Below are 27,740 nucleotides of genomic sequence, written 5' to 3'. Positions count from 1 at the left end.
ATTTTGCCATATGCAATTTAAGTATTATACTATTGTAAAACCCTATAAGCAGGACAAATGTATCATACTCGTAAAGTATAACATGCAAAAGACCAATATAGATACATAATCACAAAGGCATGACACCTGAAACACAATCTTTTTAACACATTTGAAGACAGAAAACAAAATTGTTCAACATAAGATTTGATCCATAAATTTTGAATCATATGCATAAAAACTTGCAACTTTATCACAAGAAAAAATAATAGATATGCTTTGATCCATAAAGTAGTTTGGCCTCATAGAGAGGCAATAATAAAAATCTTAACATTAATGCCCAAAAAAATTAAATCTACCAAAATTGCAATAGTACCTAAGACACTTTAGAAAGCTAACTATAGAAGTAACAATAAATCTAACTTGGTGGGTGCAAAGATCATATTGGTGATTTGATTAGAATTGAAAAAGATACAATAACATATATAACTACATATATGATATTCAAATTGATTCACAATATTTGAATTTTCCCCTCATATCAACCAAGATTTGTAACTCAACCATCAAATTAATAAAGTAAACCTCCAAGATCACTTTAAATTTTAGGAGAACAATAAGATAGAATTACAAATCTTGGATAAAATAAAGAAAAAGTACCAACCCAAATAAAGCATCTATAATTCCACAACTATTCTTGTAGTAGAAGTTCTCCTCCTCAAATTATGTGAAATATTGACACTATTCAATAAAAGACGGGTGAAAGTGAGGACACATATAAAAATGCCCAAAACTTTCTCTATTAAATCAATCAACTCTTCAAACTTTGAGAGTGGTTTTTGAGTACAAACATCACTGAAAACCTAGAAACCTCATTTACAAAATCTATTATGGAAGAAGAAATATAGAGCATAGTAATGGATTGAGACCCAATAAACCAATAATTAAATAACTTGACAAAATGCCATCTTAAACACCATAAAACCAAATCAAAAGAATGGTCCATTTAATGTATTCCAAGGGACAACAAAACTCCACCATAATGGGTAGTTACGGATTGACCAATGAAAATTTTGTATTATAAGGATTCTTGATCGACTCTTTTTTGTTATCAGATTCACACATATTCAACTCAAATGGTTGGTGTAAATTCACGACTAAAGCTAAATAACGGAGTCGATCCTAGGAAGTGTTTGAAACAATAGTCCACCAAGATAACTAAGAGGGGGGGAGGGAGGGTGAATCAGTTATCCATAAATTAAAACTTATCTTCTTTAAACAAACTTAACCATTCAACCAAAGTAAACAACAACCATAATAAAATGCACATAGATAATTACACCAAATTTTTTGACTAGGGAAACCCTTGATTAGAGGGAAAACCCTAGTGGAAATGATGCCCACAAGATGATGCACTAATATAAATATTCCTTGTTAGAGGATGGACCCTGTTAGGAGTCTATTGCAACATTTAGTACATAGAGTCCCTATTAGGAGTTGTGCCAATCCTATTAGGAGTTGAGGTACAATGTATGCAAGGTGAGCCCACTGCCCAAACATGCAATTTTAACTACAAGAAGAAGAGCTCACTACTTAAACAAGAAATTTACTATTATTTTCCTATTTCCTATATTTTTTCAACCAAACCAATCACTATCATACCTTGTAGACTATGTCACAAACCTCAAATCCAAATACCAAACCTTGGATCACTTGGAAGAACCTTGGCAATGAAGTTTCCTTCACTTTTACATTACTCTACTCAACTTCGCATTTAGCCCTTACTACTGCTTTTGAATTAATTCAAATCCACACTTATGATAAAGGAAAATGTCCTTCCTTTAAATCGATTCCATAAAATAGTTCCTTGAGTTGGTTTTTAGACCTTTTCAATTAATTATTATAGGACCACATTAAGAACATGTTACACTTAGTGATAACATTAATCTTCTACCTTACAACTTGAATAACTTTCCACACATGCAATATTATGATAAGAAATCTTAGCCATGTCATCCTCAACATGTCTTCTTCATGTCCTCAACCTCAATCCTCATGATATTGAATCTGCTAAGAGATATAATAAGTTTACCAAAATATGCATCTATAAACTCTATCTCATAATAAACATCACCAAAACTTACATAACTTCTTCTAGACTTATACTTTCTTCTTCCAATGTTAACTAAGTATACTAGATTCCTAGAAGTATCTCCCATAACCTTAGACAATGTAAATACTCAACTAGCCATCTGTACCAAATTGATCTTTCTATTGTTCTTCTATTAGATAACATAGAAAACTACTATGTTGACATCAATGACAAACTCAATAATGAATGTAACATATCATCATAGTAACATATCTACACTACTAACCTATAGTAATATCATCAACATTCATGCTTCCAACCAATCTTTTAACATTCTCCCCCTTTGGCATTGATGGCAACATAGATGAAAAAAATTTAGTTTGAAGAATACCAACAAAAGACTATTCACCTATACAAATCCTCTTCATCAATCATTCTCCCCCATTGATATACCTTAATGTGCTTTTTGCTAACTATTATTCCACATAATGTTTTTCATACAATATTCTCCCCCTTTAACATCAATGTCAATGGTTTCAGCAGCCAACATCTCTACATCAAATTCTACAACAACTGATACTTAATAGGTTGAGTGTCAAAAGACACAGTTTAAAATAATATCAACAAGAGTCCTAATGACTATGTCCATCATAGATACTCCTCTATTCAGGAAGCATCAACATTCAATCTAGACAAACAATGGTGCTCTATTATCTTGGACTAATGCACTCTTTGTTGGAATTACAATAAGAAAGGTAAACCTCTGGGGGGGGTTAATTAGTAGTTTAAACTTAGACCCATAAAAATTTCACCATACATCCATCTCATACATTCAATGAGTAAAATGAAATACCATGTAAAGAATATACATCTAAACCATGTAAATACATAAGCAATCATACACTTATGACACCAGACATGATTACCCAAAAACCTTACAATGAGAAGGTAAAACTGGGGTGGGGATGACACCCACAAATCTTCACTATTGTAGTAATAAAGTGTATCTAATGAAGGTTACAATTTTTTGACCATGCAACATAATCTACCCTCTAGAAGGTCTACTATATTAAAGGATTACAAAGGATGTTGGGTCTCACCTTGCTAAAGGATTTCAACACCCTATTAGAAGTGTGCCTTGCTAAAGGACTTTAACTTACAACTAAGTAAGGACCTTGTTAGAGGATTTCATATAGCCTATTAGGACTACTCTATTAAGAGATTTTGACAAAAAATCACTTGTTAGAATGTCTCAGCTTTGATCATGCAGTTAGATCTTGCTTTCTTGATAATAGATCACCTCTAAATTGATTTCTTCTCAATCCTTGTCGATTAGATGTCTCTTTGTTGTATTATTTTCCTTTCCTCTTTTCTGCTCTAACTAATTCTGCAATGTTGTTTCACTTCATAACTTCTAAGCCACCATGAATGCTCTATTTTCACATGCAAACTTCCCTCTTCACTCCTTCAATTCCTTACACACTCTCATCTCTTTTTTTTATTGTTTTAAAGAGTTTAGGGTTTGTCCTCCTTAAGAAGACTTCATGACTTAGTGTTAGGTATGAATCTACAACTAAGATTCATCCACTTTGCTACTTAATCCTTCCCATTTTATGATTAGTTACATGTAATTGCATAGGGAATCTAACTTGAGATTTGTCCTTATCTCCAAAATATCAAAATTCAATCTTAAGTTGGCTCAAAAATAGTTTATATAGTTGTTTTGCCTTTACAAAAAAATATGTCAAAACTATCTTGCTTAGCATCTAAAGTCTTTAATGCTCGGCATATAATAATATTTCTATTGTAACTCATCACCTATATTGCTTGACATCCACTATTTACTTGGCTTCTGTGTCACTCGGCATATGGTGCTTGAGTGACTCAGCACATGAGTGACTCCACACTCACTTTGACTCGACATGGTCTAATATATACATGTTGTGCTCGATAGGTACTACTATTTTGGAATGAACTAATAAATAACTTAAGTGTGTTGATACTCACTTGTCAAAACCAATCTAAGATAAAAAATCTCTCCCTTTGACATGAGTGTCAGAAACACTTAAGTATACATTATCATCCTTGATCTCAAAAGAATAACATATCTTAACTTGGCTTATATACAAATCTTCAAAATTTTAAAAAAATTTAATCACTTAGATACCTCAAAATTCGATAACTCCCCCTAAGTTGATATCTTTGTTCTGTATCAAAAATTTTGTGCTCCTACTAAGTAAATGTGTCTCTACTGATACACTTTGACTTCATGCAATTTTGTTGATACTCTTTCATCTCATACTTCCTTGCTCTCCCTTGTCTAATTCTTATTCTTTATTACTCCAAAATGTAATATCTCTCTCTTTGCTCTATTTCTCCCCTAAAATATGTCTCCCCCTTTATCTTATTCTCCCCATTTTTGACACTTATTGTATGTTTGTCCAAAAAGGATTTATGGACATCTAATATCATCTTAAGAGCCACATCCTAGTTTTACATGATACATCAAATGAATTAATTTGGATTGCTAGCTCAGTAGCAAGGTGGACTAGACCATCTAAGGTAGAAAGATTTGGGTCTTTCTTGATTAAGGTTTTGGCATAGCCTAGCTCCTTATGTAAAATTTCCATATGGGGGGCAAGAGTTGCTTGGATGCTAGTCAATTTGGTCCTAATGTTGGCCTCATCTATTGTCATTATAGCTAACTAACTCTATGTTTGAAGCAATGTCTTGAAATGCTTCTCACTCTAAGCTAGATTCATTGGTAGTTTTGCACCTGATGCAATAATTAGGCTCTCCAATGTGACTTTTGGTCTGTTGGTTGAAGGGTGATGGATTGCATAATTTAGTGTAAAATGAGAATATTTTCTCAAGTACCTTCTTCACATCCTCAAGTTTAGTTTCCAATGCAACTTGTGTTAGTGCTATATCACCTGATATTTTCTGATTCACTTTGTTTTGGAACTTCTTTTCTAACCATTCCAACAATTAAGCATTAGTATCTAGGTCTTCATTATTAACCTTCTCCAATATATCTATCAATGTTCCATTAGTGGCTTGGTCTCATCTAGATTTGGCAAACTAAATGCATCTATAAAGATGTCTTTAATATCTTGTCAAGCCTACTTTTTCCCATGCTACCTTCTAAGCATTTCCTAATGCTTTTTCCTTGCTAAGGCTTGTTGCAATATGCCCATTTGTTCTATAGTCATGGTATCATAATAATACTTAGGAAAAATGGTCTCTTCATCAAGGCTCACATGTCCATATTAAATTATTTCTTAAGCCTTTGATGAACTTAGGCTGGGCATTGACATTTGTAGTGGTGTAGCATCTATGCTCAGCTTCTAAAGAGTATGACTTGATGGAGTGCTAGATACTGGTAAGGTTACTGTTGTGGTTCCACAACACACACCCCATTCCTCACCAGGAATGGGGACCCCCTACTTTTTTTGGAATCTCAATCTCACAGTTCAAGATTTGAGAAAAGATGTTAGAGTCAAAATTGTAAAAAGCATTAAAAAAATGGGGAAAATTGAAAAAAAAAATTTAAAAATAGCATGCAAAGGGCCACGGGTGGGAACGAGGGGTTATAAAACCCTTTTCACCCCATGCAACACTTCATTCTCTTATTTTTTCTTTTGGCAATTTTGGATTTCCTTGCTCACTACATACAAGGTGCATTAGGAAACAACTACTCGCACCCCATTTATTTTACATCATGTGCATGTTGTTTGGTAGCACCGACCACACCTTGTTTGATGCATGCATGGAAATGTTGGTCACACCTTGTTTGGTAGTGCCACGCATGATAGCTTCGGTCGAACCTTGTTTGGAAACGCTGTGCATAATAGCACTAGTTGCACCTTGTTTGGTGGTACCGTCACACATAACGTTGCTCGTGCCTTGTTTGGTGGTGCCACACTCCACTCACCTCTATGTGCAGCACCTCCATGGCACCTTCTCCATGTGCAGCACATAGAGGTACCTTCTCCATCTATTCTCAAAACTATTATGGAAGGGGATGAAGAGGAAGAAGAAGAAGAACCAAAGGAGGAAGAGGAAAAAGTTCCTCTACAATGAAGAACTTGGCTAGCAAGAGCTGTAGAGTTATAAATGAGAAAGAGTGTCATAGGTACCTCACCGTCCACCCAAGTAGAACCTTTAGAACTCTCTTGTTCAGAAGATGAAGTATAGCACTAGGTGGATGAGCAGAGTAAAGAGGGTGATGACATTTATTCAGTGTCACATTTTGATTTTATGCCCATGGGTATAGAGTTGATCAATGATAAGATCAAGGACACTCCTACAAGTGAACTTCAACAAGAAGACTAGATGCAGATGCCACCAGATACACAGGGTCCTATTCTTACTCCCCCATCTACACCACAAATTATGGTGGTAGATAAGGGTTCGCTTACTCCTCCACTCCAAGTTCAGAAGAAGAGCAGAATCAGAAGAAACCATCATAGGAGGAGGGACTAGAACAAATGGTGACCAATGAAGTGTCAAAGGAGGGAAAAATGGTGCAATATTCCCAATCACCTTCCCAAGAAATTGAGGTTCAAGCTACAGGGTCTACTAAGATTGATACTATAGAAGAAGATCCCTCCCAACAAAAGACAACTCTGAGTAGGAGTGACAAAGGGAAGGAAGTTGTAGAACATACCCCTTTGTCATCAAGAGCTAGGTCCTCAATATTACGCATCCCTAGATGGATTTTGAAGGAAATAATGAGGAGTATTAAGCCTCAATTTTTTGCTTTATAAGAAGACATTTGTAACATTGTAGAGATTTTGAAAAAACCTGAGTCTCCATCACATGAGGCAACACCATTGGTGTTTGTCACCAGTACATGGAGCCAGGAATTGTTTGCACAAGTGGCTATGCCTTTGGAAGACATAGATATAGAAGGCCTTGGTCTCGAGGATTATGAATAGAAGGATGTTATTTTGGGGATGCCTACATGAGATTCAACCTGATTGATGATGACCATGGGGGTCAAAGAGGTCCTCAAGAACATGGAGAAAGATGAGGCTAAACTCCAAACACTTTGAAGACAGGTTGAGATCCTAAAAAGATATCTAGCCAAAGTAGTTGGTCCTCTAGATTTTGAGCACCCAAAGAAAACTTTGAACACTATGCTCAGAGAAGGGGGAGCGATGCACATTGATCCATTTTTGAAAGCCCATCAACAGTCGTGGGAAAATTTTGAAGTGAAGGGTATCTTGATCATCACAGGCAATTTGAAGTTACTACATGCTACGCAAGAGAATGTGAATAAGATCATAGCAATTTTGAAGTAGGACTTTAGTATGGTGGATGAGGTACAAGCCTGGAGTAAGGATTTACAAACTCTACAAGCCATAAAGGGCCAAAGATATCGAGTCTTAATTCATGTATGTACCAAAGAAGAATTAGATATAATTGATGACTAGATAGAAAAGATAGCAGATAGCAATAAAGTAATAGGAACATTACATGAGGAGATTCATTGGCTCAAGGACCAAGCCTGAGAGAAAATTTTGGAAGGAGAGAGACACTAAAATGATGCATGCTTGGATATTTTTGAAAATGAGGAATGAGAAAAGTTGTTACCTATAGAGATAAAAATGGAGAATTTTAGGAAGATTTTTGTGTAGATTGTTGATGATGAGGACATTTGACAAGCCTTTAGGACTGAAGAAGCATAGTTAGAATTGGATACCAAACTCAGGGATTTTGCTGACACCTGGATTGAGGTAGACAATTATAGACTAAAGGTTAAGGATAAATACAAGGCTTTGGATTTACTAGACATGGGCAAAATTATTGAGATGATAGAAAAATTCATGTACAAACATCCAAACATAGCTTTGGGATGAAGAAGAACAAAACCTAGATGCTAGAATTTCAATTTTGAAACTCAATAAAATTTTGATATTTTTGACCCTATCAAGGTCCATAGCTCCACAGATCTATAGATGCACAAGTTTGCAGGTATGCAGGTGCACAGCTCCACAATTTAGAGGTGCACTGACAGTTAACTATTTGTTCCAAAAATAGAACTTTCCATGCATCAAAAACACATTCTAACGGTAGTTTAGCTTTGACACACACCCAGTAAAGGACCAAATTCTATTTTTGGCACTTCTACACACTTTTACTTTGACTAAAGGCTTCCCTCCTCTTTCATCTCTCATAATTTCTTTGTTTTTTGACATGTAAAGGCTCATGCATCTAATTAATGAATAAAATATGGATGGAGTCCTACTAAGCACCAGATTAATTGTTAGTTTGTTTTGTTGTTTAAAAGAATTTTATTGAATGAAAAATATCTCTCACTCTCAACACAAATTGAGGAGACAATTTCTCATAAATACCCTATTGTAATTTGTAGTCAAGGCCTCCATTATTATGCAATAAAATTATGCTTTAAGTGCTTGCATTTGGAGTTTAGTGATTCTTGCCTAAATGTGTCATTGTATTGTGAATTTTGTTCATAGAATTCTAATTGAGCCAAAGGTTTATTGGATTGTTTCTAGTTGTGTGATCTTTTAGTTCTAATGTTTGCTATAGATTTACAAATTCTATTGATGTAACAAGCTCGAGAAGAAATCACCAAATTGTGTTTGCATAACTCTTTATCTCATATGAGCACACTTTCTATGGCCTTGCAATTTGATGAAGAGTGAAACATCATTTGGTTACTAAAATTTCTCATTGATGATTACATCAGTGGAATCTAGGAAGTGTTGCTCCTATTTTCATTGGTTACCTACCAATCTCTTCAAAATCTTAACTCACAGTGTGTTGTTTTTTGTAGCTTATGTCTGTTAGGATTTCAACTTCATATTATTTTCTTTGAATTTCATGTTATTTGCTTTCAAGTTTTGTTATTTTCTTTGCTAACGCCTTGTTAGAATAGAAACTCATATTAGTTGCATTCTTAGATTGCATTCATAAAAAAACATAAAATACAAAAATATAGTTTTTTTTAGTGTTATTTTTGAAATAGTGTACAAATTCTACATTGCACCTGAAATCAAAATGAACTAGGAAAGGCCTCCTCATGAACATTCACATTTATCTTCAACTGGGTGGGCTGCAGTAGGTAGCAAGATCACCCAAAACCTTGGAGTTGATTCAAAATATTAGCTTTTCAAGAGAGGAGCTTGGAAGAATTGCTATCATTTAGCATCACGTAAAATGACAGCTCAATAGAACTGGCGCTAGAAGGAGGGTCCACTTTTAGATCTTGGAGAAAAGTGGAACATTTTCAAAAGTTTCAAAATTATGCACTTTTTGGAAAGATCTGCACTTCACACAAGTTCAAATTTTTTTTTGAGTATTTTTTGAGAAATTCAGGTCCACAACTTTGCAAGTATGCAGGTCTACAGATCTATAAGAATGCAAGTTCATGGATCCACAACTTCAAAAGTACACATGTGTGCAAAACTCTATGGTGCACAAAATTTAGAGAGGTGAGAAAGAGTACTTCTACAAAGGTGCATTTTTTCCAAAATTGATGCAAACTGGAGGATATTGAACCAAAATCCTCATTTCAGCAAGCAATAAGGTCTATGACAAGTGCACATGAGTTTTTTGAGCTTACCCACTTTCGCAAACCACGTAGTGACAAGGGAATACACCAAATTCAACCACTTCCATTCAAACTTTCATCATCTTATTCAACTCCACCTCCACTCCAACCACCTGGTGGACCACCACATATTCCAATAGCTACTCCTCAGAAACCACCATTAGGTCCACCAAACACTCCAATGGCCTTTTTCATGAACGTCGTAGAATCACCAATAAACTTGAGAGGTGATTGTATGACCTCCCTAAGAATCTCAAGATATTTTGCCCACAATTGATCTATGGTGAGACATGGACTACCAAAGGTCACATCAAGGTATTTAAGGAAATTTGCAACTGCAAGTAGGTTGTTAATGAGGATGTGGTCCTCTTTTTATTCCCCTACTCTTTGGGGAAAATTTCCTTCAATTGGTATTTCAATCTGCCACCTAGATGCATTGGAGATTGGGATATTTTCAAAAAAATATTCTTGGAATAATTCAAAACATTCATCAACCCAGCTGTGATACGTCAACAATTCATATCAATCAAAAGGGACCTAGCTAAGATAGTTTCTCAGTTCAACCATCGCTTTCACATGGCATATTGCAAGCTCAAGATGCCATACACTATATTGGTTGAAGCCACTATTCTAACTTATCTGAATGCTATGGACTATCTTACTGTGATTTTTTAGAGAAGACATCCTACAAAATATATTAACACATTGGATAAAGTCTTTATAGAGGGAATTACCTTCACTAAACAAGCTAATCCTAATGGAGGAGGATTAATGCTTCTAGCTCTAGCTATCATAGCAATACCAACATACCTTGCCAGAGTACCCACAGTGCCTAGTCAATTTATACCTATGAATCAAGCTCCATTACAATAGGCACTCGCTCTACAAAATCCTACTCTAACGTATCCAAGGTTTGAAGCTCTAAAGGTTGCCTTTTTTGAGAAAAAGGTAGCAGCACTCGCTAAAGCAAACCATGGTTTTGTTTTCAAATTTGGTTAGATGAAAAAGACTATGTCCCAAATGAACAATGAACTAACTCATCTTAGGTTGTCTCAGGGACAAAACAAAAACTTCTAAAGAAACAACACTAGTCCTTACAACAACAATTATGGCCAAAATTATAACAAAAACATCAGTGGGAACAACAACAATAATGCAAGAAACAACAATGGGGGAAACAACTTCAATCCTCCTAATTGTAATAGTGGCTTCCATAGACTGAACGGATAGTGGAAAACTCAATCAAATAATGGGAGTATTCCTACCAACAACAATAGTAACAATGTTCAGGATGTAGATGTTAACATACAAGGTGATGGAATTTGACACTATTCCAATAAAGAATCCCAAGATCAAGATAAGGAACTCAAGATATTAATCCTAAAGGATGAGATTATGAAAAAATTCATAGATAATATGGTGACTAATTTGCAATGCTTGGGAGAAGGAGCTGACCCCAACATCTTACTTCTCCCCAGATTCTATCAATTACACAAATTTAATCACTCTAAGTTTGAATGCATGTCATGCCAAGAAGTAGTTGCAAAGGTGTTAATACATATAATGCAAGGCAAGGATAACCACATTCCAAAAAAGGGACCTGTGGGAGATAAAAGTAATATAAACTCAACTAAGTAAATAGGGTAGATCAAAGAAGAAATTAAAGATTTAAATGTGTCATATAGTGATACCTCTTTAGATGGGGGAGGTTTATCTTCTCCTCCTCCAGGGATGATTAAAGTCTAAAGAAGAAGATGATATGTGAAAGGTAAAGGATGGGCTTCAGTAGTCATTCATCTTGAACCTAAAGTTGATGAAATCAAAGAATTGATAGAGGAAATCTAGGATAAGCAGGAAAAACACACAGTTCCTCTATCTATAGATTACAAAGGGGATCATCAAGTCCACCCCATGAGAAGTTGCAATAGGTTCCCAATAAATAATCATTTCAATTCTCAGATCAAAGAGAACCTAAGAATGAACAAACACAAGCTTAAGAAACCCAAGGAAGATCCAATTTGGACACTTTGCTTCAATGGTTCTAGATGCAAATTGGGGGCTAGAGCAGATATAGAATTGGTTAATCCAAAGGGTAAGTCTTTTTACATAGCATATCGATTACCATTTAGATGTACTAACAATGCTACAAAATATGAAGTGTTGATCCAAGGACTTCTCTTTGCACTCGAGAAAGGAGTCATAGCTCTCATAATCAAAGGAGATTCTCAGTTGGTTATTCGAAAAGTAAAATCATTATACTCTTGCAATGACAAAAGGTTACTTTTCTATAGGAAAAGAGTATAGGATTTACTGGATGATTTTAAATCTCTAAACATAAATTCCATTGTAAGAAGGAAGAACATGGTGGTGGATGCTCTCAATATTTCAGTAAGTCCATTACAACCAATTGAAAGAATTAAGTTGAAAAGATTTTTAGTAGAATTGTTTGCTGCCCCATCTATTCCAGACAATATTACCAACTTTCAAGTCTCTCAGGTTGATCACCACATACTTGAATTTATCATGTTCAATAGTCACTTTAAAGGACAAGAAATTGATAACAATCTGGATGACAAGCCTGAGGATGATGAACTTGAAGATGAAAATGGAACCCTCAATCTAAAGACTAACACTATTCCCAAGGGAATGGTTGAGTTAGAGTGCATTTTTGATTGTGATGAATCAACACTGAATAAAAGGACAATCAAAGAAAAGGGTATTGAGGAGTGTGATGAATACAACTTGGAAACTAATGAAGAACCAAAGATGGTTTGAATAGGGAAAGCATGCAATGCACAAGAAAGGGAAGAAATGCTCAAGTTTATTACTAAGTACAAGGATGTTATTGTTTGCAGTTACGAAGAACTAAAGACATATGACCTCGAGATTATAACTCATGACATCCCATTAAAACCAGATGCCAAGCCTTTTTGGCAAAGGAAAAGATTTGTCAATCCCATCCTCAAGCACCTGATAATGAAAGAAGTCAAGAAATTTCTAGATGCAATGATCATATTTCCCATTTTCCATTCTACATGGGTGGCTAACTTCATTCCCATGCAGAAGAAGACTAGAGAGATTTTCCTTTGTGTTGATTTTTGTAACTTGAACCTGGCATCTAAAAAGGACAATTATCCTCTACCCACTCTTTATGAGGTTCTAAAAATTGTAGATGCTTCAAAAATGATGTCTTTCTTAGATAGATATTCAAGATATAGTCAGGTGATGGTTGACGAAGAAGATCGACTAAAGACAGATTTCACAACTAAACGGGGAACTTTTGCCTATAGGAGGATGCCTTTCAGATTGATTAATGTAGGAGCTACATTTTAGTGAGCCATGGATGAAGCTTTTAAGGGATTGGTAAATAAATTTATAGTCATCTACATGGATGATTTAACCATCTTTTTAAAAGATTGAAGCACTCACATTATTGATTTGAGGTGGGTATTCAATAGATGTCATAGGTACGGCATATCCCTCAACCCCAAGAAATATTCATTCGGGGTCACTAAAGGAAAACTCCTATGTCATATCATTTCTGAGGCTAGGATCTCCATTAATCCTAATAGAATTGAAGCTATTATAAAGTTGTCACCTCCCCATAGTTGAAAAGAACTCAAGTCTTTCTTTGGGAAGATAAATTTTGTGTGAAAGTTCATAAGAAAATTTGCAGAAATCATTCATCCCCTTAATGATTTACTCAAAAAGGGGGCTAAGACCAAATGGGTTCTAGAAATAAAGAAATCATTCAAAGATATCAAAGTGGCTATTTCTACGGTCCCAATTTTGGTGAGTCCTGATTACGAGTTACCTTTTAAAATCTATTGCTTTGCTTCTAAACACTCTTGTGTAGGGATCCTGACACAGAAGAAGGAAAAGGAGGATGAAAGATTGATTTCTTTTATGAGTTGTCCTCTGAATAATTTTGAGTTAAATTATTCAAACCTTGATAAATTGTCCTTTCCATTAATCAAGGTAGTAAAGAAATTTTGTCATTACATACTAAGAAGCAAGGTGTATGCAATTGTACCCGATCTAGTAGTAAAGATGCTTTTGATGCAGAATGAACTTGGTGAAAGAAGGGGAAAATGGATGGCCATACTTCAATAATTTGATCTTGAAATTCAATCTACAAGATTAGTCAAATGTCAAGGGTTTTCAAAGATGATAATTGATAACAAGGATGGAAATGAAAAGGAATTCAAGTTTGACAATGAAATGAATGAAGATGATCAGAAAAATATGGTTGTATCTCAAGTCGATATTGGTTAAGGTGTGGTGATAGATGTTTGGTATCAAAACATTGTTTATTATCTTCTACAGGATCATTTCCTTAGTTGGATGAATAGCTCACAACATAGGGGACTTAAAATGAAGTGTGAATCCTACATGCTATGTGACAACAAGTTGTATGAGAGAAACTATGAAGGGATTTATCTAAAGTGTTTAGGTCATGAGGAAGAAAAGGAAGTCTTGAAACACTTTCATGACAAGTATGGTATAGGACATGATTTAGTAGAAGCAATGACTCACATGATTCAAAGATCAGGTTATTTTTGGCCCTCAATATTCGAAGACACTTTCAAGCATGTACACTCTTGTCATATCTGTCAAACCAATGCCACTAGAGAAAGGAATCCAATGATGCCCTTACAGCCTATGTATGAGATATGCCTCATCGAAAAGTAGGGGCTAGATTTCATTGGTCTGGTCAATCCACCATCATCAACTAAATATGCATTTATTCTCATAGCTACAGATTACTACACATGATGGATGGAAGTAGAAACATTTAAAAATTTCACTTCTTACGTGGTAATAGACTTCTTGGAAGAAAATGTTGTTACTAAGTTCTTAATGCCATTCGCCCTTGTGTGTGATAATGGGTCTACTTTTGCATCAACATTCCTAACCCAATGGGCATTTGAAAATCAAGTCATTATCAAGTTCTCTTCAAATTATTACCCACAAGGAAATGGGGTAGTAGAATCTACCAACAAGAACTTGATCACAGTTATAAGATGATTGTTGAAGGAGAATCCTAGGGATTGGCATATGCAACTCAAATATGCCTTATGGACAAATCGAGTGAGAGAAAAAAATGCTTTGGGGACTTCTCCATATTTTCTTGTCTATAGACAAGAACCAAAATTCTCACTTAATCTTAGGATTCATGTTTTGAAATTTATGAGTGGGTATGCTAAAGATTCTGACAAAGTACAAATTAGATTGATGAATCTTTTAGAAATGGACGAGAAACGAATAGCTACATTGGAGCATATGGCTAAACATCAAGTTGTTGTGAAAAGATGGTTCAACAAGAGAGCCACAATCAAATCATTCAAGATTTTTGACCTTGTTCTACTCTGGGATAAGGAAAAAGAAAAGTTGGGCAGCCATACCAAGTTCTAACACTTGTGGATAGGCCCTTATTAGATCATGAAAATTCTCAGAGAAAACACTTTTAGGCTTAGTTCCTTATAGGGGGAATTTCTTCCCTTACCCATAAATGAGCAGTTTCTGAGGCACTATTTCAAAGCCTAAAAGACACAAAAAAATAAAATAAAATTAGTTAGATTTTATTTCTACATGTAGCTTATATTTTTATTCCTACAAGTGTGTTTATTTTTTGCAAGTGTGTTTGCTTTCATGTTGTATGTTTGCTTTCAGTCGTGTGTTACTTTTCAAAGTTGTGTCCTTCCTAGGGGGTGAGGTGTACTTGAGACTTCCTCTCAAGATTTTACTAACCACTCTTTGGTTCCAATTTCAAGAAGAGGTATTTCTTTGTCAAAACATTTGGATAATTGTGTGTCTTATGGCAACTGAGCAATAGACATTCCTTGTGAAAATAGGGAATTTTCAGTCTAGAAATTAGAAATCTAGACCAACAAGTTTTCAACACTTTGCAAATTTAAAAATTGATTATTTTATGTGTTGTTAAATTGAAGTCAAAGATGAAAAGTGTCAATTCAAATTTCAACTGGTTCAAACAAGAGGGGTCTTCTTGAAAGGTTGCCAAAATCATTGTTTGGCATGGGAGTTCCTAAAAGTTCTTAAAGAGGAATGCAAGGGATGTTCGTAAGAGATCAAATCCAAGAAATGACACTGATGTCCTAACTACATAGCCTAAGCATAGTTAGGATATAGAAGAAAGAAAAAGAGAAAGAAAGAAAATGAAAGAAAAATACAATGTTAAGACTAAAGGATTCTAAAGATATGAAATTGCAAAAAGATATATTTTTAAAACAAAATATCTTGTATCCAAAGTATTGCTTCATCAAAAGTAACATTCTGAATGATATGGAGTGATTATTCAAATTTTTTAGAAAGCTAAAAGAATGTGGCACCCTACCAAGAGCCCTCAAACTGATTCTCTCATCTGGTCAAGAAAATGATCAATGAATAGCCTTCATGGAGATTCTAAATGAATGAGCCAGGAGGAGTGGAAAATTGTTTTCGAGTTGTCAGAAAACTTTGATGGACCACATCCTAAGATATCAAAGGGAACCAATAGAGAAATCACACACTGAGCTTGAATATTTTGAATTCTAGAATTTTGATTGTAAAGTCATCTGAAAGATGCCCAAGGTGTTCAAAATTCGGTTGATATTTGACACACATTGGAAGAATGTTTTCTGATGAAGAAATGCTTTTATCATTTCTTTTTTTTTTGGGGCTATTTGTTGTGGTTCCACAACACATGCACCATTCCTCACTAGGAATGGGGACCCCCTACTTTCGTTGGAATTCCAATCTCACAGTTCGAGATTTGAGAAAAGATGTTAGGTTCAAAATCATGAAAAACATTAAAAAAATTAGAGAAACTAAAAAATTTAAAATAAAAAAAATCACACATGTGCACAAGAGGCACAAGGCCACAGGTGGGTGTGAGGGGTTATAAAACCCTTTTCCAACCACACAACACTTCATTCTCTTATTTTTTCTTTTGGTGATTTTGGATTTCCTTGCTCACTGCACACACAAGGTGCATTAGGAAACAACTACCTATGCCCCTTTTATTTTACATTGTTCGCACTTTGTTTGGCAGTAGCGTGCATGGTAGCACCAGCTGTGCCTTGTTTGACCCATACATTGTAGCATTGACTGTAGCTTGTTTGGTAGCACTACGCATGATAGCATTAGTTGAGCCTTGTTTAGTAGCACCACGCATAACAACACTGATTGCACCTTGTTTGGTGGCGCTATCATGCATAACATTGCTCGTGCCTTGTTTGGTGGCAGCGCACTCCACTCACCTTTGTACATAGTGCCTCCCTAGTGTCAAGCACTTCCAAAACCCCTTTCTGCCAATACACAGCGGTCTACGCCTGTGCGCACCCATGACCTTCATGCCCATGTGGGCCAAATACCTCCATTTTATTTATTTTTAATAAACCCAGAAAAAATATAATAAAAAGTAAAAAACAAAAAATCAAATTTAAAAAAAAAAAGTAAGAAAAAAAAGAAAAAAGGGAAAAAAAGAAAAAAAGAAAAATAATAATAATAAAATTATTATTAAAAGGGACGCATTTTTTTCAGAAAAAAATTTAATGTTTTCCTTCCCGATTACTTTTTATCATTGAGTTGATAAATGCTTTTTTCTTGTGTCATACAGGTGATCAAATGGCATCTACATCCAGAATGGCACCCAAGCCCGTAGTTTTCAAATTCCAAGGCATTCCCTCAAAGTCAAGATTTCATGATGTTAGATTATGGTGACTGATTAGGAATGTACTGTACATACTTCATAACTAGTGGGGTTTGGGGCCGTGGCCGACGTTGTAGCTGACATATTATGGCCGACATGTTGTAACCCTAAAACGGATAAAATACTTTTATAAAAGGGTTTAGGGTTAGGTATTTTTCATTATGTTGTGATGTGAAATTGCTTCTTGCAGCAGTATTGAGCTATAAGGGATTGCAGATTGTAATCAAGTTGTAATCATTGGATTGTAATAATATTGGACTTGTTGTTTGGTGGACATAGCCCTGGGATTGGATGAACCATATTAAATCTTGGTGCCCTTTGTTCATTTCTGTGTGATCTATTATTTTCTATTATTGGTTATATTTGCATGTAGCTTTTATTTCTGTTAGTGGTTTATCCTAACAAGTGGTATCAGAGCGAGGTTGTCTTTTAGTTATCCTCTACATGAAAGTCTCATAGTTAAGTGGGAGTCTCATAGTTGAGTGGGAGTGATGGCAGATGAGGGTAAGTTGAGGGTTGACAAGTTTAATGGGCAGAACTTCTAGTTATGGAAGATGCAAATGGAAGACTATCTATATCAGAAGGATTTATGGAAGCCGTTGAAAGGCAAAGCCAAGAATCAGGGAACTATATCAGAAGCTGAATGAGATCTTTTGGATAGAAAGGCACTCAGATGCATTTAGTTATGCTTGGAACCATCAGTGGCATTTAATATTACAAAAGAAAAGATGATATAAGATTTGATAAAAACCCTGGCAACACTGTATGAAAAGCCCTCCGCTTCAAACAAGATATTTCTCATGAAGCATTTATTTAATATGAAAATGGTAGAAAGTGGATCTGTTGCAGATCATTTAAATGAGTTTAATACTATTACTAGTCAGTTATCTTTTCTGGGTATCAATTTTGATGAATAAATTAGGGCTCTCTCGATTTTTTGTTCTTTGCCTGAAAGCTGGAATGGCTTGGTAATAGCGATGAGTAATTCTGTTCTTGGATCTAGTACCCTAAAATATGATGATGTGATCAATGTTATTTTGATTGAAAAAACTCATAGGAAATCCTCAGGTGGATCTACATCAGGAAGTACTTTGAATGCACAAAGTAGGGGTAGAACGATTGAGAGAGGAAGTAACTCTAGAAATCCTAGGAAATGCAGAGGAAATTCAAAGGGGAAGAGGTCTCAATCGAGAGGACCAAATGATTGGTGGTACTGTGGGAAACCAAGGCACAAAATGAAAGATTACTGGAATCGAAAGAAAAATGAAGGAGATAAATTAGATGGAGACAAGGAGGCAAATGTGGTAAGTAAAAAATCCAAAGAGGATGCTTTGATTCTGTCTTTAGAAAGTATTAATGATTCATGGGTTTTAGATTCTGGTGCTTCATTTCATGCTACACCTCATAGAGGTTATTTCATTGATTATGTCTAAGGAGATTTTGGGCTTGTTTATTTGGGGGATAATGAACCTTGTCAGATTGTTGGAAAGGGAAAAATTAAGATTAAGTTGCAGAATGGGAATCATTGGCTACTACATGAGGTAAGACATGTTCCAAGGCTGAGTAGAAATTTAATTTCAGCAGGGCAACTTGGTGATCAGGGTGGTGTAGTTACTTTTAATGATAAAAATTGGAAGGTTTCAAAAGGTTCCCTTGTAGTAGCAAAATGTGTGAAAGTAGGCACCTTATATCTTTGTACAGGTCATATTGTTCCTTCTACTTTGATTGTTTTAGAGAAAAATGAATGTTCAGGAACAATTGCTACAGTTAAATAGGGAGAACAAATAGCTGCTATAGATTTTGATACAATGCTATGGCACAATAGACTTGGGCACATGAGTGAGAAAGGTATGAAATTACTTCATTCAAAGAAAGTTTTACCAGGTTTGAAATGTGTTAATATGGATTTTTGTGAAAGTTGTGTGTATGGAAAACAAAAGAGAGTGAGTTTTGTAAAGATTGGGAAGGAAAACAAAAAGGAGAAATTAGAGCTTGTGCATATAGATGTATGGTGACTAGCTTAGGTATCTTCCCTTGGTGGCTCTCATTATTATGTTAGATTTATTGATGATGCAACTAGAAAAGTATGGGTTTATTTCCTTAGACAAAAATTTGATGTATTTCAAACTTTTAAGAAATGGAAATGCTTGGTTGAAAATGAGATTGGTAAGAAATTAAAATGTCTTAGATCTGATAATGGTGGTGAGTATTGCAGTCATGAATTTGAAGATTATTGCTCCATTAACGGTATTTGTAGATAGAAAACTCTTCCAAGGACTCCACAGGAAAATGGAGTGGCTGAACACATGAACATGACTATAATGGAGTGCACAAGGAGCATGAGGTTGCATGCTAGGTTGCCCTTACCCATGTGGGCGGAGGCTATCAATATTGCAGTATATTTGATTAATAGAGGTCCCTCTACTCCTTTGGGCTATTGTATTCTAGAGGAGGCATGGACTGGTAAGAAAGTGAGTTATTCTTTTCTCAAGACCTTCGGTTGTGAAGCTTTTTCTTACATAGACTCTGAAAATAGAACCAAGCTAGAAGCTAAATCTAAGAAATGTGTCCTTTTTGCATATGGAATTAATGAATTTGGTTATAGGATTTGGAATTTTGAAAATCTTAAAATTGTTAGAAGTTGGGATGTCATATTCAATGAGAAAGTGTTGTACAAAGATCTATTGCAGAAACATGAGAAGAAAAAAGATGATTATGTAGTGCTGGATGATAATCCAAAAGCTGATGTTCTAGCCATTCCTCATGATGTGCAACAACTGCAAAAACAAATACCACACACACCAGTGAATGTTAGATGGTCAACAAGGAAAATTAGACCTCCACAAAGATTTTCTCCCTCTTTTTATTCTATTTTACTTACTAATGCTTGTGAACCTAAAAGTTATGATGAAGTTGTGTAGGTGGATACTAAGATTTAGTGGGAGTCTACAATGAAAGATGAAATGGACTCTTTGCTAAAGAATAAGACATGGGATCTATGCAAGTTGCCTACATGTAAAAAGGCTTTACAAAATAAGTGGGTTTACATGTTGAAAGAAGAGGAAGGAGGTCATGAAAGATTTAAGGCTAGGTTAGTTGTAAAAGGATTTACACAGAAAAAGGGAATTGATTTTGATGAGATATTTTCTCCTGTTGTTAAAATGACTTCTATTCGTACTGTTTTATGTCTTGTGGTAGTGAAGATTTTCATTTAGAGCAGTTGGATGTTAAAATAGCCTTTTTTCATGGTGATTTGGATGAAGAAATATATATGGCTTAGCCACAAGGTTTTGAGGTCAAAGGGAGGGAGAACTTAGTGTGCAAATTGAAGAAAAAGTTTATATGGCTTGAAGCAAGCACCTCGGCAATGGTATCTTTTGATAGTTTTATGCATGAGCATGGATATAATAGGTGTCATTAAAATTATTGTGTTTATTTTAAGAGGTTGGATGATGATAGCTACATTATTTTATGTTTATATGCTGATGATATGCTTGTAGCTGGGTCTAACATGGATCATATTAAGGGGTTGAAATGCCAATTAGCACATGCATTTTCTATGAAGGATTTGGGGGCAGCAAAACAAATCCTTGGTATGAAGACTTTTAGAGATAGGAAGAATAGAACATTGATGCTATCTCAAGCTGATTATGTTGAGAAGGTGTTACAATGTTTCTCTATGGAGAATGCTAAAGCTGTCAGCACACCTTTACCTGGTCATTTGAAGTTGACTAAGGAGATGTGTTTGAAGACACAAGAAGAGGAGGATAAGATGTCCAAGGTACCCTATGCTTCAGCTATAGGAAGCTTGATGTATGCTATGGTATGCACTAGGCCAGATATTGGACATATAGTGGGAGTCATTAGCAGGTATATGAGTCATCTAGGATTTGAGCATTGGAATGCTATCAAGTGGATTCTCAGATATTTGAGAGGAACATCCAATAAGTGTTTACACCTTTGGGGCTCTACTACTAATTTACAGGGCTATGTTGACTTAGATTTGGTAGGGGATATTGATACCAAGTGGAGTACTATAGGTTATGTCTTTACTATTGGTTGGGCAACCATGAGCTAAGTTTCTAGGTTACAGAAGATTAATGCTCTATCTACTATAGAGGAAGAGTATGTTGTTTCTATAGAGGCAGCCAAGGAGATGATATGGATTCAGTTCTTCTTAGAAGAATTGAGACATCCTCAGAAGGACAATTATTTATTCATAGATAGTCAGAGTGCCATTCATCTTGCAAAGAATTCAGCTCTGCATTCTAAAACCAAACACATATAGTTGCAGTACCATTTCATTCGGTCAGTTTTGGAGGATGGACAGTTAAAGCTGGAGAAGATCCATACAAATGACAATCCAGTAGATATGTTGACAAAGGTTGTAACAAGGGAGAAGCTAAAATCCTCTTCAGCTTCAGTTGGTCTTTTAGACTGAATATGAATAAAAGAACAATAAAGTCCAGGGTGGTTTGATCAAGTGGGAGCCCCATGTGGTAGTGGCATTGCTATAGGATCAATCTCCAAGTGGGAGATTGTTGTTTAGTGTGGAGCCTGATCAGTCCCTAAGTGGGAGATTGTTAGATTATGGTGACTGATCAGAAAAGTACTGTACATACTTCATAATTAGTGGCTGACATATTATGGCCGACATAATTAGTAGCTAACATATTATGGCCAACATATGGCTAACATGTTGTAACCCTAAAACAGATAAAATACTTGTATAAAAGGGTCTAGGGTTAGGTATTTTTCATTATGTTGTGATGTGAAATTGCTTCTTGTGGTTGTATTGAGTTGTAAGGGATTAGGGATTGTAATCAGGTTGTAATCACTGGATTGTAATAATATTGGACTTGTTGTTTGGTGGACATAGCCCAGTGATTGGGTGAACCACATTAAATCCTGGTGCCTTTTGTTCATTTCTGTGTGATCTATTATTTTCTATTATTGGTTATATTTGCATGTAGTTTTTATTTTCATCCGTAGTTTATCCTAACACATGATGACCACACAAAAATTAGGGATATTGATTTAGGGCACATAGATCTATGAGAATTCCTTAGAATCTGTAACAAATGAACTAAGAGATCAGCAGTGGTATTCGCATTGATTTGTTCCAAATTGGTGAATGTGGTGTCACATCCCGTAGTAGTACAATTAACAAAACTAATCATTACACTAGCACAACATTTTATTTTTGATGAAAGGGTGGTCAAGAGTGTCACTAGAGAGATTGTGTTGGATCTATAGCTTGACAACATTGAGAGGGCCTTCCATCTCCCAAGAGTAGACCAGTTCATTAGACTATCATATGAAGCCATAGATAGATGGTACATGGAGCACCAATAGGAGGCGATAGACATTATATAATCATCATACCTCATTGAGAATCCTCCTAGGGGAAGTTAACAGGCAAATTGGATATGACCCAAGGATACATGAATGAGGATATTGGTTATTCCGTTATTCTTTTGAGCAAAGTTATGGGTTTACCTGCAGTGGCCCAACTCAACACTTTCATGGTCAACTTCATTGAGACCATCAGAGCCATGGAGATACCACTAGATTGGGCCACCACACTAAGTGAAAACTTGTGCAAGAAATTGAGGACAATAAAGGACAAAAAGAAGTTTTATATGACTTCTTATGTAGTATACCTGCTTGCAGTGATGGCAACAAACTATCCTAGTTTTATAAAAGAGAGGCAATATGTAGGATCCTAATGCTTGGCCATATATAGTTACCCTCAACTAGTAAAGAAGAAACTCTCATCATAGAGAAAGGAGTACAAAATTGTGAACGATGCATTCATTTTTGCAATCATTTGATTCATTGAGGGAGATTATGAGAAGAGGCTATCTGATGAAGCCAAAGCATAGATTATAGTTCTCAAAGCCTACTTCATTCAATTCAAAATTTTCACATATCTTTGGGTAGCTAGTGCCTCCATCAATCCTATGAAGCTCCCAAGATATCCAAGTGACAAACCAATGTTATTGAAGATTGCCCAGCAAATTGAGTCAGCATATGAGAAGATAAAGAGACAATGGAGATCTTGCTTGGCATGGCCATTGGTCATTGGACCATATCAAGTGAAGTAGAAGCAAGATATTTTGTCCTTCAAGTGGGAATGGGAGAATTATCCCTTGGAGGAATACACTTTTCCCCAGACTCATTTTGACAATATTGGGAAAGTGGAGAGTCTGGTAGGAAAAGACTTCCATCATGAAGATGTTATTGAAGATTACTAGATGAATGCAACAAATGACTACAATGTCCACATAAGGGACTATTGTAGGATGAATTTGTATCTAGAAGAGAAGGCTCTCTAGTTCAACATCCTAGAGGATATAAAGCAATAGGATCCAAAGGAGCTACTAGACCCCCTATTCAACTCAAATAAAATAGGAGGAAGGCCCATTATGAGTGTTGAGGTTGATAGGGAGGAGGCAATTGATATTAATCATTGGGTGAGGCATGTCATCAGAATGATGAAGGATTGGATCAAGAAACCTTTTCCACTTGATCCAATTCATGATACAGTGATCTTTCGTGCACATGCCAGCCTAGAAAGAGGTAGAGGGAAGAAAGTAACAACTCCTACCTTTGTGGCCTAGTCTCCTATCAGGCCAGAGACAGTACACCAACTTGATTGCCTTGTTGGATATTATCACCATCCAAAGAGGAAGGGAAAGAATAAAAGAAATAGGACCTCCTCTTAGAGGATTCAAGAAGAACAAGCTAAAGAATAGGCACCTCTGCAATAGTAGGAAGAGAGTGCACAAGGGTCTGAAGATACTGGAGCTCCTCAAGTCTAGAATGAACCTCTTTTGCCTCCCATTATGCCTAGCCAACTAGAAGAGGAAGAGACTCTACAAGTCTCCATTCCTCCTATGAAAGATAAGCTAGATTCTCCTTCTACCTCCAAGAAAAAAAAGAAGAGGATTAAGATTTGGATGAAAAAGAGGCAAAGCATCAACAAAACATTGGTGCCTTCTCCATATATTCCCAAAACTATTATGGAAGGGGACAAAGAGGAAGAAGAAGAATCAAAAGAGGAAGAGGAACAAGTGCCCCTATAGGGAAGAACTTGGTTAGCAAGAGCTGCAGAGTTACAAAAGAGAAAGAGTGTCATGGGTACCTTGCCATCCACCCAAGAAGAACCTTTAGAACTCTCTTCTTCATAAGATGAAGTACAACAATGGTTGGATGAGCAAAGTAAAGAGAGTGATGACATTTATTCAATGTCACATTTTGATTTTATGCCCATGGGTATAGAGTTGATCGAGGATAAGATGAGGGACACCCCTACAGGTGAACCTCAATAATAAGACTGGATGCAAATGTCGTAGGATACATAGGGTCTTGATCTAATTCCCCCTTCTCCACCACAAATTATAGTGGTAGATAAGGGTTCAGTTACTCCTCCACCTCTTAGTTCCAAATAAGAGTAGAATCAAACGAAACCATCATAGGAGGAGGGACTAGAACAAATGGTGACCAATGAAGTGTCGAAGGAGGGAAAAATGGTGCAATATTCTCAATCACTTTCCCAAGACATTAAGGTTCAAGCTACAGGGTCTACTAAGGCTTAGGCTACAGAAGAAGAGCCCTCCCAATATGAGACAACTCTGAGTAGGAGCAATAAAGGGAAGGAAGTTGTAGAACATACCCCTTCATCGTCAAGAGCTAGGTCCTCAATAGGACGCATCCCTAGATGGATTCAAAAGAAATAATGTGTACTAAGCCTCAATTTAATGCTTTAGAAGAAGAAATTTGTGACATTGTAGAGATTTTGAATAAACCTAAGTCTCCATCACATGAGGCAATGCCATTGGAATTTGTCTCTAGTAAATAGAGCTAGGAATTGTTTGCACAAGTGGCTATACCTCCAAAAGACACAGATGTGGAAGGCCTTGGTCTCGAGGATTAAGAATTGAAGGATGTTATGTTGGGGAAGCCTACATGAGATTCAACATGATTGATGATGACCATGGGGGTCAAAGAGTTACTTAAGAACATAGAGCAAGATGAGGCTGAACTCCAAAAACTTTGAAGATAGGTTGAGATCCTAAAAGGATATCTAGCAGAAGTAGTTGGTCCTTTGGATTCTGAGCACCCCGAGAAAAATTTGAATACTATACTCAGAGAAGGGGGAGGAGTGCAGATTGATCCATTTTTGAAAGCCTATCAGTAATGGCGAGAAAGTTTTGAGGAGAAGGGTATCTTGGTCATCACAGGGAATTTGAAGTTACTACATACTACACAGGAGAATGTGAATAAGATCATAGCAATTTTGAAGCAAGCCTTTAGTATTATGGATGAAGTATGGACCTAGAGTAAGGATTTAGAAACTCTATAATCCATAAAGGGAAAAAGATATTGGGTTTTGATTGATGTATATACTAGAGAAGAATTAGATATGATTGATGACTGGATAGAAAGGATAACAAATAGCAATAAAGTAATGGGAACATTACATGAGGAGATTCATTGGCACAAGGACCAAGCCTGAGAGAGAATTTTGGAAATAGAGCTCGACACTATAGTGATGCATGCTTAGAAATTTTTGAAAATGAGGAATGAGAAAAGTTGTTACCTATAGAGATAGTAGTGGAGAATTTTAGGAATATTTTTGTGGAGGTTGTTGATGATGAGGACATCTGAAAATCCTTTAGGAGTGAAGAAGCATTGTTAGAATTGGATAGCAAACTTAGGAATTTTGCTGACACCCAGATTGAGGTAGACAATTACAGACTAAAGGTTAAGGGTAAATATGAAGCTTTGGATTTACTAAATGCAGCCAAAATTATTGAGATGATAGAGAAATTCAAGGGCAAACATCCAAATATAGCTTTGGGATGAAGAAGAACAAAACCTAGATGCCAGAATTTCAATTTTGACACTTAGTAAAATTTTGAGATTTTTGACCCTGTCGAGGTTCACAACTCCATAGGTGCATAGTTCTATAGGTACGTAGGTCCACAAATTTGAAATTTAGAGGTGCATTGATAGTTAACTACTTGTTCCAAAAATAGTGCTCTCCATGCATCAGAAGTGCATTCTAGCTGTAGTTTAATTTTGATACATGCCTAGTAAAGGACCAGCTTCTATTTTTGGCACTTCCAGACACTTCTACTTTGACTAAAGGCTTTCCTCCTTTTTCTTCTCTCATAATTTCTTTTTTTTTTTTACATGTAAAGGCTCATGCATCTAGTTAATGAATAAAATATGGATGGAGTCCTCCTAAGCACCCAATTAATTGTTAGTTTGTATATATTTAGTTTGTTTTATTGTTTAAAAGCATTTTATTGCATGAAGAATATCTCTCACTCTCAACACAAATTGAGGAGACAATTTCTTATAAGAACCCTATTATAATTTTTAATCAGGGCTGTCATTATTATGTAATAAAATTATGCTTTTGGTGCTTGCATTTGGAGTGTAGTGATTCTTGCCTGAATGTGTCATTGTTCTGTGAATTTTTTTCATGGAATTGCAATTGAGCCGAAGGTTTATTGTGTTTTTTTTTATTGTGCAATCTTTTAGTTCTAGTATTTGCTATAGATTTATGAATTCCACTGACATAATGAGCTTGAGAAGAAATCACCAAATTGTGCCTGCATAACTCTTTGTCTCATATGAGCACACTTTCCATGGCCTTGCGATTTGATGAAGACTGAAACATCATTCGATTACTGAAATTTCCCATCGATGATTGCATGAGTGGAATCTAGGAAGTGTTGCTCCTATTTTCATTGGTTACATACCGATCTCTTTGAAAGCTTAACTCATAGTATGTTGTTTTTTTGTAGCTTGTGCCCTTGTTAGAATAGGAACTCATATTAGTTGCATTGTTAGATTGAATTCATAAAAAAACATAAAATAAAAAAATATTGTTTTCTTTTTAGTGTTATTTTTGAAACAATGTGAAAATTCTACATTCCCTCTGAAACCAAAATGAACCAAAAAAAGTGTCGTCATGAACATTCACATTTATCTTCAACTGGGAGGGTTCCTGTAGGTTGCAAAATTGACTAGAACCTTGGAGTCGATTCACAAAATTAACTTTTCAAGAGAGGATCTTGCAAGAATTCTTATCATTTAGCATCGTGTAAAATGATAGCTCAATAGACCTTGCAATTTGATGAAGAGTGAAACATCATTTCTTTACTGAAATTTCTCATCGATGATTGCATCAGTGGAATCTAGGAAGTGTTGCTCCTATTTTCATTTTTTACCTACTCATCTCTTCGAAAGTTTAACTCACAGTGTGTTGCTTTTTATAGCTTATGTCCATTAGGATTTCAATTTCATGTTATTTTCTTTGCTAACCCCTTGTTATAATAGGAACTCATATTAGTTGCATT

This window comes from Cupressus sempervirens, chromosome 10 (assembly GCF_028749045.1).
Source record: "Cupressus sempervirens isolate cs-2001-9-10 chromosome 10, ASM2874904v1, whole genome shotgun sequence".
Taxonomy (NCBI): Eukaryota; Viridiplantae; Streptophyta; class Pinopsida; order Cupressales; family Cupressaceae; genus Cupressus; species Cupressus sempervirens.
The sequence above is the reverse complement of the archived record's forward strand: the minus strand, read 5'-3'. Positions refer to the sequence as shown.